Here is a 12,599-nt window from a genome sequence, read left to right as displayed (position 1 = left end):
AGGCTTTCTATGGTCAGGATGTGATGTTTACTATAGGACAGTATACTATAATACAGTAACTAAATAACTGGTGGCACTTTATTAGTAGCCCAATTCATAAGCCTATGCTACAAATTAAACACAAATTAAACACATCTGACTCACTACCAAGTGCCAAGCTTCCTCTGGAAGCAACATCAGCACAATAACTGTTTGTCGGGTTCCATAGCCCAGCAACCGCACACAAGCCTAAGATCCCCATGTGCAATGCCAAGTGTCAGAGGGGTGTAAATCTTGCCGCCATTGGGCTCTGGAGCAGTGGAAATGCGTTCTCTGGAGTGATAGATCATGCTTCACCATCTGACAACCCTATGGACGAATCTGGGTTTAGCGGAAGCCAGGAGAACGCCACCTGCACGAATGCATAGTGCCAACTGTCAAGTTTGGTGGAGGAGGAATAATGGTCCGGGGCTGTTTTTCATGGTTCAGGCTAGGCCCCTTAGGTCCAATGAATGAATATCTTAACGCTACAGCATACAATGACATTCTAGACAATTCTGTGCTTCCAATTTTGTGGCAACAGTTTGGGGAAGGCCCTTTCCTGTTTCAGCATAGCATTGCCCCCATGCACAAAGCGAGGTCTATACAGAAATGGTTTGTCAAGATCGGTGTGGAAGAACTTGACTGGCCTGCACAGAGCCCTGACCTCAACTCCATCGAACACCTTTGGGATGAATTGGAACGCAGACTGTGAGCCAGGCGTAATCGCCCAACATCATTGCCCGACCTCACTAATGCTTTTGTGGCTGAATGAAGTCCTCTCAACGTTCCAACATCTAGTGGAAAGCCTTCCCAGAAGAGTGGAGGCTGTTATAGCAGCAAAGGGGAGACCAACTCTATATTAATGCCCATGATTTTGGACTGAGATGCTCAACGAGCAGGTGCCCACGTACTTCTGATCATGTACAGTAGTGTAGCCGCCTGGGTTTTAACATCTCTTTTCAGAAAGTGACAAGCTCAATTAATAGGGACAGAATAGCAAAGTACATTTTTTGTGTACTCGAATATTGAAGGCCACAGCTCAGCTTCGGAATGTAATAGAGATTAATCAATATATCTATTATGTATCAGAGTAAAGTCTTTTCTGGGCATTTTAAAGCTTGTTTCTAGCATAAGGCATCACGGACTTCAGCGTTGTTATAGAACGCTTTATATTATCTAACAATATGTGTCCTTTTCGCCCTGTTCTTTAAGAAAGGATATGTCATACCCTCATTCAATTTGAGCCCTGGTTTTAACCAAACACATCAAGCCCTCTCAGACTACACAGAGTGCATGGTGACAGTACTGGAGGATTTGGCTGTACCGACAAATCTATGGATAGCATAATTGCGTCTGTCAAACAGGTAGGCCTACCTCTTATTTTTTGAATAGGAAGAAATAGGCTCCAACAAAGCCCTCCTGTTGTTAGTGAAGTCAAATTAAAATGAAAGCAATTGTTGAAATGAATTACTTTCAGCACAATTTACTGTCCACCTCTTGTTTGATTATGCCGTAGCAACTCCACAGTTGATGTCTGCCCATTTTGCCTTTTTAGTTAACTTTCTCCTGCACTCTCTCTGCTCATTAATAAGTTAATGATTTAAAAAGTGTCTGTCACATGACATTGTAATATGTTTGGTCTCCAGTCTAGGGGCTACAGAAGAACATCATAGGGTACTACTCTTTCTACCTTAGGCTTCATAATTGATGTTAAATTAATTTGATGGAGCTTTGGTGGAGCGCTGCAGCGCTGTGTCTCTCCAACAGCACCCTGGAGGGATGCGCTGAGTATGGACAAGCTAAATATTTTGCACCCCTGCGTTTGACAAAGTGGGCACTGCTTATCACGGGGCAGCGTCAGCGCTCACCTATATAGCCCCAATTCCACTGGGTGAGAGAAGTTATCATTGTTTTGTGGCAGAATAATGTGACGTGTAGTGGCTTCCTTTCGTCTTTACCATGGCCACTGCCCAAGCCTGAAGCGGGGTTGTTTGGTACGCATACAGTCCACACTCAAGGTTTCCAAACGGCCAAACATTCAATGACATCCAGGGATATGGTGCAACAAAAATGTTTCTTCTTCTTATATCTAACAAATAAATTATTCTCCAATCAACTTAAAGCATAGATGACTTTATATGGAAAATACATATTATGACCTGTCTGTATGTCTGTACGGTCAAAAAACTATACCGCTCCCGCATCTAGCAAGGACTCTCCCTCTCCCGAAGGCCCAACTTCCTGCCTTTATCCTAACACACTTACCACAATACAATGAATAGGCAAGAGGGGGGGCCAAAAACTAAGTTACACTAACAACAAATGAATATATCTCAATCAGGTAAATATAAATCATAAAGGTACGTACCTAATATTTCATCATTTACATTAATATTTAATATATTTACACAAATATACATGGAGCTCCATATGTTCGGTCTTTTATACAAATATGTCCAAATCGGCTCTAACATACCGGCCCCTAATTGTTGACTGCACTGAATGCACAACAATTACTTTCAAACGTAGAGCCAATACACAAAACATTCTATACCAGAGCACTATTGCAGTTCATAGCTATATACAAATATACAAGGTGCCATATAGGAAAATAGTCCATAGATCTCAGTCTGAGTTGAAGTGTAAAGGTGTTCAACTTCGAAAAATGTCAAGAGTTTGACGTCCAAAAATGTATGACATCAAAGAATGTAAGAGTACGACATCAACGAATCAGAGGTGCACGTGATTCTAAGATGGAGCACTGTGTGTGTGTGTGTGTCACTCCGTCACCTCAAGGAGCAGACAGAGTTTATTGATAGGTCTCTGTAAGATACTGGTCTTAGTCTTAACCATGACGCTCCGGACAAGACCTTTGTCCCCTGGCAAAGCCTCCACCACACGCCCCATTAGCCAAGAGTTCCTTGGGGCGGTGTCATTGACGATGACCACGAGGTCACCAGGACTGAAGTTTCTCTTAGTTTTGTTCCACTTGTTCCGCTCCTGCATAAGTGGAAGATACTCCCTGATCCATCTCTTCCAGAAGAGGTCAGTGATATATTGTACTTGCTTCCATCTCCTTCGTGAGTATAGGTCGCTTCTCTGGAATAGTCCTGGTGGCAGGACTGGCTTAGCTTTCAGATGAAGCAGATGGTTCGGAGTCAGGCTTCTAGATCATTAGGGTCATTTGTTACAGTAGTGATTGGTCTGTCGTTCATAATCGCCTCAACTTCACACAAGGCTGTCTGCAAAGCCTCATCATCCAGTACTCGCTCTTTAAGGACTGAATAGAGGATCTTTTTCACCAGTCGGATCAACCTCTCCCATACCCCCCCCCCCATGGTGGGCTCCAGAGGGAGGGTTGAATGACCATGTCACTCCTTCCTTCAGTAATTCATTTTGAATCTTGTTGTGATCCAGCTCTTTCATAGCTTCTCCTAGCTCTCTGTGTGTTCCAACAAAGTTGGTGCCATTGTCTGTTCTGATACTTGTTACTGGGCCCCTTCGACAGATGAACCTGCGCAGGGCATTGATGCAGGAATCAGTATCCAGATAACTAGCAACTAGATGGACAGCTCGACTCACAAGGCAAGTAAAGATCACACCATACCGCTTCACATGAACGCGGCCTCGCTTCACCTCTATGGGGCCGAAGTAATCTATGCCCACATGGGTGAAAGGCGGCAAATCAGGTGACACCCGATCTTGTGGAAGGTCGGCCATCTTCTGTTCTCCAGCTCTGGCTTGCATCCGCCTGCAAAAGACACAGCTCTTAAGGATCTTCTTTGCTAAAGAGTTGGCACAGGGTATCCAATATCGCTGGCGAAGTCTAGAAAGCATGTGATCTCTCCCAGAGTGGCCAACCTGCTCATGGATGTGGAGTAAGATCAGTCTAGAGGTGTAGGAGTCTTTGGGCAGGATCATAGGATTCTTTAGTTCCGTAGGCATAGCAGCTTTGCTTAACCTTCCTCCTACTCTCAGAATGCCATTGTCAACAATTGGATCAAGCTTACAGATTGAGCCACTTCTCTTGGCACATTGTATTCCTTTCACAACTAGTGCAATTTCTTGTTTAAAGTGCTGCTGTTGTTCAAATCGGATGATGACCTTTTCTGCTTCATCTAGGTCATCCACAGACAGATTTTATTTTCCAAACGTCAGTTTGAACTTGTCAATTTGTTCCTTCAGTGGGTTTGTCAGACTCTGATCTGGTCTTGGATCGGTTTGAGAGAGAATTTTCCTTTTCTGGCTTAACTGTAGAAGACGTTTCTTCAGTTTCAGCATCCAGGCAACTGCTTTCTTCAAGCTGTTCCATGTTGAATAGTACTCAATCAGTTTGCTGGTTGGACTCTTTTCTTCCACACTTGTATGGTTTACGATTACGTCTTTTCTCACCTCTGGATCATCCGGAGGGATGGAGCCAAGCACCTCGGGGACTTTCGGCCATTGAGTTTCTATTTTGTCCAGGAATTCTGGTCCTTTGCGCCATCTCTTTGAGTTCAGGAACATTTCAACGTATAATCCTCTTGAGGCAGCATCGGCTGGGTTGTGTTTTGAGTTCAAAGACCTCCACTGTTTTGCTTTTGATAGGTCACGGATCATAGCAACCCTATTAGCCACAAAGGTATGGAATCTCTTGGTATCATTGCGGATGTATTTTAGCACAGACTGGCTGTCCGTCCAAAAGGTTGACTCTTCAAGTTCAGTCTGGAGCTCCAACCTTAACATCCTGTCCACTCGCACTGCCAATGTTGCTGCAGCAAGTTCCAATCTGGGTATTGTCATCTGCTTGAGTGGAGTCCCCCTTGATTTCCCCAGTATGAATGCAATGTGAACCTTTTCCATACTGTTTGTGAGCCTAAGGTAACTTGCCGTGCCATAAGCTTGTTCACTTGTATCACCGAAGTGATGCATCTGTGCAGTCTTGACCAAAGTTCTCAGGCATCATACACCTGTCTATCTGGAATCTGGAGAGCTGGTCCAGCTCTGAGAGCCATCTCTGCCATGAAAGAGAGTGTTCTTCAGGGATGACTTCATCCCATCCACACTTTAGCTTGCAGAGCACTTGAAGAATTTGCTTAACCTTTAATACAAATGGGGCGAGGAAACCTAATGGATCATAAATAGAGCTGACAGTTGAGAGAATACCTCTTCTTGTAAGGGGTCTGTTCTTGAAAGTGACTCAGAAGGTAAATGCATCACTTTCAATGTTCCATCGGATTCCAAGTGCTCTTTCAACAGGCAGCTTTTCTCTGTCCAGGTCCAGTTCTTTTATCTGCTTGGCTTTGTGTTCATCAGGGATAGAAGCCAGCACAGTGCTGCTTGGTCAATTTGAACCCACCCTGAGAGCACACATCCCTGAGGTTTTTCGTGAGAGCTATGGCTTGTTCTTCTGTGGCCACTGACTTGAGGCAGTCATCAACATAGAAGTTGGACTTGACTGTTTGAATTACCTCTTCATCGTACCTCTCACAGTTGTCTTCTGCAGTCTTTCGCAGTGCAAAGTTTACACAACTTGGAGAGGATATAGCACCGAAAAGATGTACCGTCATTCTGTACTCCTCCAATCTTTTGTTAGTATCACCATCCGGCCACCATAGGAATCGCAGGAAGTTTAAGTAATCTTCATGGACACGTACTTGATGGAACATTCCTTCGATGTCTGCCATCATGGCAATGTGCTCTTGCCGAAATCTTAGCAAGACTCCTATAAGCGTGTTTGCCAGGTCAGGGCCTTGAAGGAGTTCACTGTTAAGAGATATACCTTTATAGGATGATGAACAGTCAAACACTACTCGTATCGTTCCTTTGCGCTTATGGTGAACGCCATGGTGTGGTATGTACCATATCTTGCCTTTCTCTCTGAGGAGCTGTTCTTGTGTTACCTTCTCGGCATAACCTTTTGTTATCATCTCTTCCATGAAGCCTTTGTACTCTGCAGCGTAACCTTTGTCCTTCTTGAATTTCCTGATGATATTTAGAGCCCGCTGCTTTGCCATGTCACGATTGTTTGGCAGGACTACATCTTTTTTGCGAAAGGGCAACGGTAAGTAGTAGTGATGGTCTTTGAGGGTTATGGAACTTGATACGATCTCCATAAACCTACGATCCTCAGCGGGCATCTCACTTTTCTCTTCATACCCTCTCTCAGGGAAGTCATGGTTGCACTGATTTACAAGAAGAACCCCCAGGTCGGCAATTGAGATACGATGGGCCATCACCGTAGGATGCCCAGATTCTTCTGCCATGGTACAATTGTTCATCACCCATCCAAAGAGGGTTTTCACTGCATACGGTCCGTTGCCTTGGCTATTTATGATTTTCCATGGTTCCATTGCCTTTGGAGCATTTACGCCAATCAGGAGTTCGACGTCGGCGTCAATTTCCTTCAACTGAACTTCTTTCAGGTATGGCCACCTTTTGAGATCTTTCTGAGTGGGAATGTTCTCTCTTGTCACTGGGATCTTATTTTGGGTGTAGACCTTTGGTAATGCAAGAAATGTGTCACCTTCCACATTGCCAATCTCTAATCCAGATATCTCAAAGGTCTTGGTAGGACTCTCCTGCCCCATTGTGCGTAGCAGAATTTCAGTCTCACTGCCTTTAGCTTGCAACTGCCTCATGAATCTCTCCGTACAAAATGTTGCTGAGCTACCAGAATCAAGAAATGCATAGGTTAACGTAGACTTGCTTCCATTTGCCATCTTTACTTGAACTGGCACAATCGCAAGTGCACAATCTGTACCGGCCCCGGTATCTTCACCAGCTTCCAGTGAAACAAGAGCAAAGCTGACAGTCTCCTCCTGCTTTACTGCTACACCCCTCGTATATGCCTTCAGAGATCTAAATCTCTCTCTTCCTTCAATGTGCAGGATAGTGGGGTGCTTTCTTTGACATTTCTGACAGGTCATCCTTCTTTTACATTCTTTGCTTAAGTGTCCTCTCATCAAACAGCCAAAACAAAGGCCTTTTGATCTCAGAAACTCAACCTTGGCTTCGTGTGGCTGTGCCTTCACCTGTTGGCAGTCGACCAGGAAATGCTCACCAGCGCAAAATACACATGAGATACTGGGAGCATCAGAAGGGTAGGCGCCTGGTTTCTTGACTTTGACTGTTTGTTCTTTTAGAGGTTTTTCAGAGTCGCAATCTGCCACTATATCTACTGCAGTGGCAAAGCTGCTTCCCCTACACTTGGATTTGAACTGCTGTTTAAAGTCAGCTTCTGTTTTGGTTTTAAAACCCTTTTTGATGGTCAGGGGATCTTGGATATCTCCGTACAACGGATCCTGCAGTATTTTGGCCTGTTTTTCCATGAACGTCACAAGGTCACTGAACTGGGCCCTCAGGTGGCTTCTCTCTAAAATATCACATGCCGTAGACCTCCATTTTTCCCTTAGTTTGTAGGGAAGTTTTGACATGATCAACTTTATGTTGGAGGGAAGATTAAGCTCTTCCATGTTCTGTAGGTCTTGCATAGCGTTACAGTATCCTCTAAGATAGAGTGCATAGCCACCCAGTCCCTTTCCATCATCCGGTTTGATGTGTATCCAGTTCCAAGCTTTTTCCATGTAAGCAGTGGTGACTTTGATTTCATTGCCAAAGTGTTCCTTTAACAACCTCTTAGCCTCTGCATAGCCTCTTCTGGCTTCCATATGCAGACAACTACGGACCAGATCATTGGGCTGACCAGAGGTGTACTGTTCCAGGTAATAGAGCCTATCCTGGTGACTGCTTGTCTTATCTTCTATTCCATGCTCAAATGCACGCATACATGGCCTAAAGTTTAGAGGATCACCGTCAAACATAGGTATCTCCCTAACAGGGAGTGTGGCCTGTTTGTCAGCAATTTCATTCTGCCTTTGCATGACAGTAGAGAGGTTATCATGGCTGGTATTATGGCTGATACCCGCAGTGTTGATTCTGTGTTGATTGCTAGACCTTGATGTTGGCTGCTGAAGGGTGTGGTTTATGACTGTTTTCTGAATAGGTTTTGATGGCTTTGTGGTCGGTTGTTGTAAAACTCTTTGTAGTGGGGTCTTTGGAACTGCACCTAATGCAGCAAATGCAACAGGTGATGGCTCAGGTTCCTTATAGACCTCGGGTTCCTGATTCTCATAATAAGAGTTCATTCCATCTTCTTGGCTTAGAAAATGGGCTGCCACAGAATGGGATTGAGAAGTTGACTCAACACTCTCCAGAACCTTCAGTTTGGCATTATATGCTGCAATGTCCGTTTCCAGTGCCATTTTTTCCATCCTAACATTCAGTTGAGCTTTCTCCAGTTCCAATGCATGCTTGTCCTGTAATAATGCTTGGCGAGCTAGTAGAGCTGCTCGTTCTGCCTCAGCTTTTAGGCGTGCAGAGGACACTGAGGAAGCAGTTTTAGAAGACTTCGTTTTACTTGATGTTTTTGACACATTGGAAATGCTGTCGTGTGGTTCAATGAGCGTTTGTGGCTCGATTTCAGCTTTTTTCCATATTTCCACCTCTTTCAGGAAATGTTCATAAGTTCTCATTCTTGGTTGATAATAGTTCATGCTCTCCTGTTCGTGTTCCTCCTCTGTGACCAGCTCTAGCACTGAATCATGAGCATTCTTAAAGTAATTGAGAACAGCATGAAATGCTTCAAGACTCTCATCCACAGTTTCAATGTTTCCTCCATCAACAAGAAGGGCTTTTATTTCATTCATTTTGCGTGTACATACTCCAAGTTTGCCTCTCCGGGCTGCATAGAGTGAATTTAGATGCTCCTCTGCCCTCTCCAGTGGAGTCTTATTTGGGATTTCATCCTCCATCATTCACTTTTAGTTCACTCAATTTACAATGATACAGTTGTTGGGTTTTGATTGTTAAACGTAATGCCCCTTTAGACCTACTTTAATGCTTTAAAACACAGTCCTCCATTTCAGCAATTTGACCCATTTTTAATTGAACATGTGCAAGTTCGGCATTTTAGATGCGTTTTAAACATTTCATCCCATTATAAGTTGTCCCTTTAATGAAGTTTAAACACGCAGTATCTTTAGATCCTTAGATTGCAATTTGTTGCATTGATGCATTGCATTTCCACATTAGGCCAAATATTAGACATAAGATTAGGCTACATTGTGCGTAGGATCTCAGTGTTTCCCAAACTTAAACTTCTTAATTGTTTTCACAGCGCGGTCTTTTGAATTCCATTCCCAAGTTTATCAAACATTCAACTTAAAAGCACATTTGCGATTCCATAATATGCATGATCAAACGATCGCATTGAACAGGGCAGCTCATTCATTCGCAGTGGTTACTCACGGCTGGCGAATTCTAGGGGTTCAAATCCTTCCAAGCGAGCTGTCCATACTATCCGAATGCAATTACAAATAGAACAATATCCAGCGTGTGTCCGAACCGGAGATTTCCTTCTGATAGTAATCCTTCACGGAGTTTTTTGACTTGATTGTAGTGGCTTCCTTTCGTCTTTACCATAGCCACTGCCCAAGCCTGTAGCTGGGTTGTTTGGTACGCATACAGTCCACACTCAAGGTTTCCAAACGGCCAAACATTCAATGACATCCAGGGATATGGTGCAACAAAAATGTTTATTCTTCTTATATCTAACAAATAAATGATTCTCCAATCAACTTAAAGCATAGATGACTTTATATGGAAAATACATATTATGACCTGTCTGTATGGTCAAAAAACTATACCGCTCCCGCATCTAGCAAGGACTCTCCCGAAGGCCCAACTTCCTGCCTTTATCCTAACACACTTACCACAATACAATGAATAGGCAAGAGGGGGGGCCAAAAACTAAGTTACACTAACAACAAATGAATATATCTCAATCAGGTAAATATAAATCATAAAGGTACGTACCTAATATTTCATCATTTACATTAATATTTAATATATTTACACAAATATACATGGAGCTCCATATGTTCGGTCTTTTATACAAATATGTCCAAATCGGCTCTAACATGACGTATGTGTTTTTGGATGTGCGTCTCGGTGAGGTTAGCTCGGAACATACTGCCCTTGACAAACTGCCGCACTAGGTTGCACCCAAATCCTGCCTACTGGGCAGACCGGCCGTGGGGGCCTAATCCTTCCTAACTGGCGTGCCGGCCATGGGGGCCTAATCCTGCCTAACTGGCGTGCCAGCCGTGGGGGCCTAATTCTGTCTAACGGGTGGGCTGGCCGTGGGGCCTAGCCTTGCCTAATGGGCAGGCTGGCCCTGGGGCCTAATATAATTATATTTAGAATCCTGTTAATTCAATAACATCTCTGTGGGCATAGTCATAAACATGTGTCATCTGACTTTTATTGTAGGATAAACACAAGTCATGATGTTTTCATCTGATTGTCAATCACTTCAAAGGGCTCCTTTACTAGGCTACTAGGCACGTTCATCCACACACAACATATTTCCAGCCTCCAAACAAAATAATGAGACTTCTGTAACACAAAGTTTAATAACATTTGGCGATTGTCATTAGGCCAGAATTAACACGGCCGAGGCTGCATGTCTCGGGTTCGGCCACTCATCTCTGCCTTGGCAAAATGTCAGGATACCACCCATTTTCAAGTCCATTTTTCATGCCTCTGACATGCGGTAATGAGAAATAATGTTCTAATATCCTACAGTTTTCTTGACATTTTCTTTTCCTTATTGTGATAGGATCATGTTTTACAGGTACTGCGTACTGCCACGTACTGCACCGTACCACCTTACTTTCACCCCTGGTTATATGATATCTGTCACGATAAACTAGGAGTGGTGGGTGGAATCAGGCGCAGAGAGCAGGGTTCAGTAGATTTTCAAAGTTATTCACCGGCGCAACAAACGGTCACGCCAACACACAGGGTGCATACAATTTACCAGCCCAAACAACAGGACCAACATAGTCCGGAGAATAAAGACACGAAAAAAACACCATCCAACAGAGTAACAAAAAACAAGCCCGTACAAATACCCAGTGGGCCTAGTGCCCTTAAATAGCCTACAAACAAACACTAACACAAAACAGGTGTACCCAATTACCCAATAACCAGAAACAAACGGAAAGGGAAGCGATGGCAGCTAATAGGCCGGCGACGACGACCGCCGAGCACCGCCCGAACAGGAAGAGGCACCATCTTCAGCGAGGTTCGTGACAGTACCCCCCCCCCCCCTGACGCGCGGCTCCCGCAGCGCGCCGACCCCGGCCTCGAGGACGACCCTGAGGACGAGGCGCGGGGCGATCCGGGTGGAGGCGGTGGAAATCCCTCAAGAGGGAAGGATCTAAAATGTCTCTCCCCGGTACCCAGCACCTCTCCTCCGGACCGTACCCCTCCCAGTCCACGAGGTACTGCAGGCCCCTCACCCGGCGTCTCGAGTCCAGAATAGCTCGTACTGTGTACGCCGTGGACCCCTCGATGTCCAGAGGGGGTGGAGGGACCTCCGGTACCTCACTGTCTTGTAGGGGACCAGCTACCACCGGCCGGAGGAGAGACACATGAAACGAGGGGTTAATGCGATAGTAAGAGGGAAGTTGCAATCTATAACACACCTCGTTTATCCTCCTCAGGACTTTAAATGGCCCCACACACTGCGGCCCCAGCTTCTGGAAGGGCAGGCGGAGGGGCAGGTTTCGGGTCGAGAGCCAGACCCTGTCCCGTGGTGCGAACACCGAGGCCTCACTGCGGTGGCGGTCAACGTCTCTCTTCTGCCGTTCACTGGCCTGCCTGAGAGAATCCTGGACTGCCCGCCAGGTCTCTCTAGAGCGCTGTACCCACTCCTCCACTGCAGGATCTTCGGTCTGACTCTGATGCCACGGAGCCAGGACCGGCTGGTAGCCCAGTACGCATTCGAATGACGACATATTCGTGGATGAATGCCGAAGTCAGTTCTGGGCCAACTCTGCCCACGGGACGTACCTCGCCCATTCTCCTGTCCGGTTCTGGCAATACGACCTCAGAAACCTACCCACTTCCTGGTTTACTCTCTCCACCTGCCCATTACTTTCGCGGTGATAACCAGAGGTAAGGCTGACCGAGATCCCCAGACACTCCATAAACGCCTTCCAAACCCGGGACGTGAACTGGGGACCCCGATCGGATATGATATCCTCTGGAACCCCATAGTGCCGGAAGACGTGGGTAAATAGAGCCTCTGCAGTCTGTAGGGCCGTAGGGAGACCAGGCAATGGGAGGAGACGGCAGGACTTAGAGAACAGATCCACAACGACCAGAACGGTAGTGTTTCCCTGAGATGGGGGAAGATCAGTAAGGAAATCTACTGAGAGATGGGACCATGGCCGTTGTGGAACCGGGAGGGGTTGTAACTTCCCTCTAGGAAGGTGCCTCGGAGCCTTACTCTGGGCGCATATCGAACAGGAAGAGACATAGAGCCTCACATCCCTAGCTAAGGTGGGCCACCAGTATTTCCCCCTAAGACCCCGCACTGTCCTATCAATCCCCGGATGATCCGCAGACGGTAGTGTGTGAGCCCACCGAATCAATTTATCACGGACACCAAGCGGTACGTAACTTCGACCGGTCGGACACTGTGTAGGCGCAGGTTCAACCCTCAACGCCCCCTCGATGTCCACGTCCAC

At 45.6% G+C, this 12,599-nt stretch overlaps 1 protein-coding gene across 1 annotated transcript in view; it reads left to right on the top strand.

Annotated features, from left to right (window-relative positions):
* Window positions 1-12,599, top strand: part of LOC118402753 (CUB and sushi domain-containing protein 1-like) — a 439,121-nt gene that overhangs the window by 62,701 nt on the left and 363,821 nt on the right. The gene's annotated exons all lie outside the window — the stretch shown is intronic.

This window comes from Oncorhynchus keta, chromosome 24 (genome assembly GCF_023373465.1).
Source record: "Oncorhynchus keta strain PuntledgeMale-10-30-2019 chromosome 24, Oket_V2, whole genome shotgun sequence".
NCBI classification, from domain to species: Eukaryota; Metazoa; Chordata; class Actinopteri; order Salmoniformes; family Salmonidae; genus Oncorhynchus; species Oncorhynchus keta.
The sequence above is the reverse complement of the archived record's forward strand: the minus strand, read 5'-3'. Positions and strand labels throughout refer to the sequence as shown.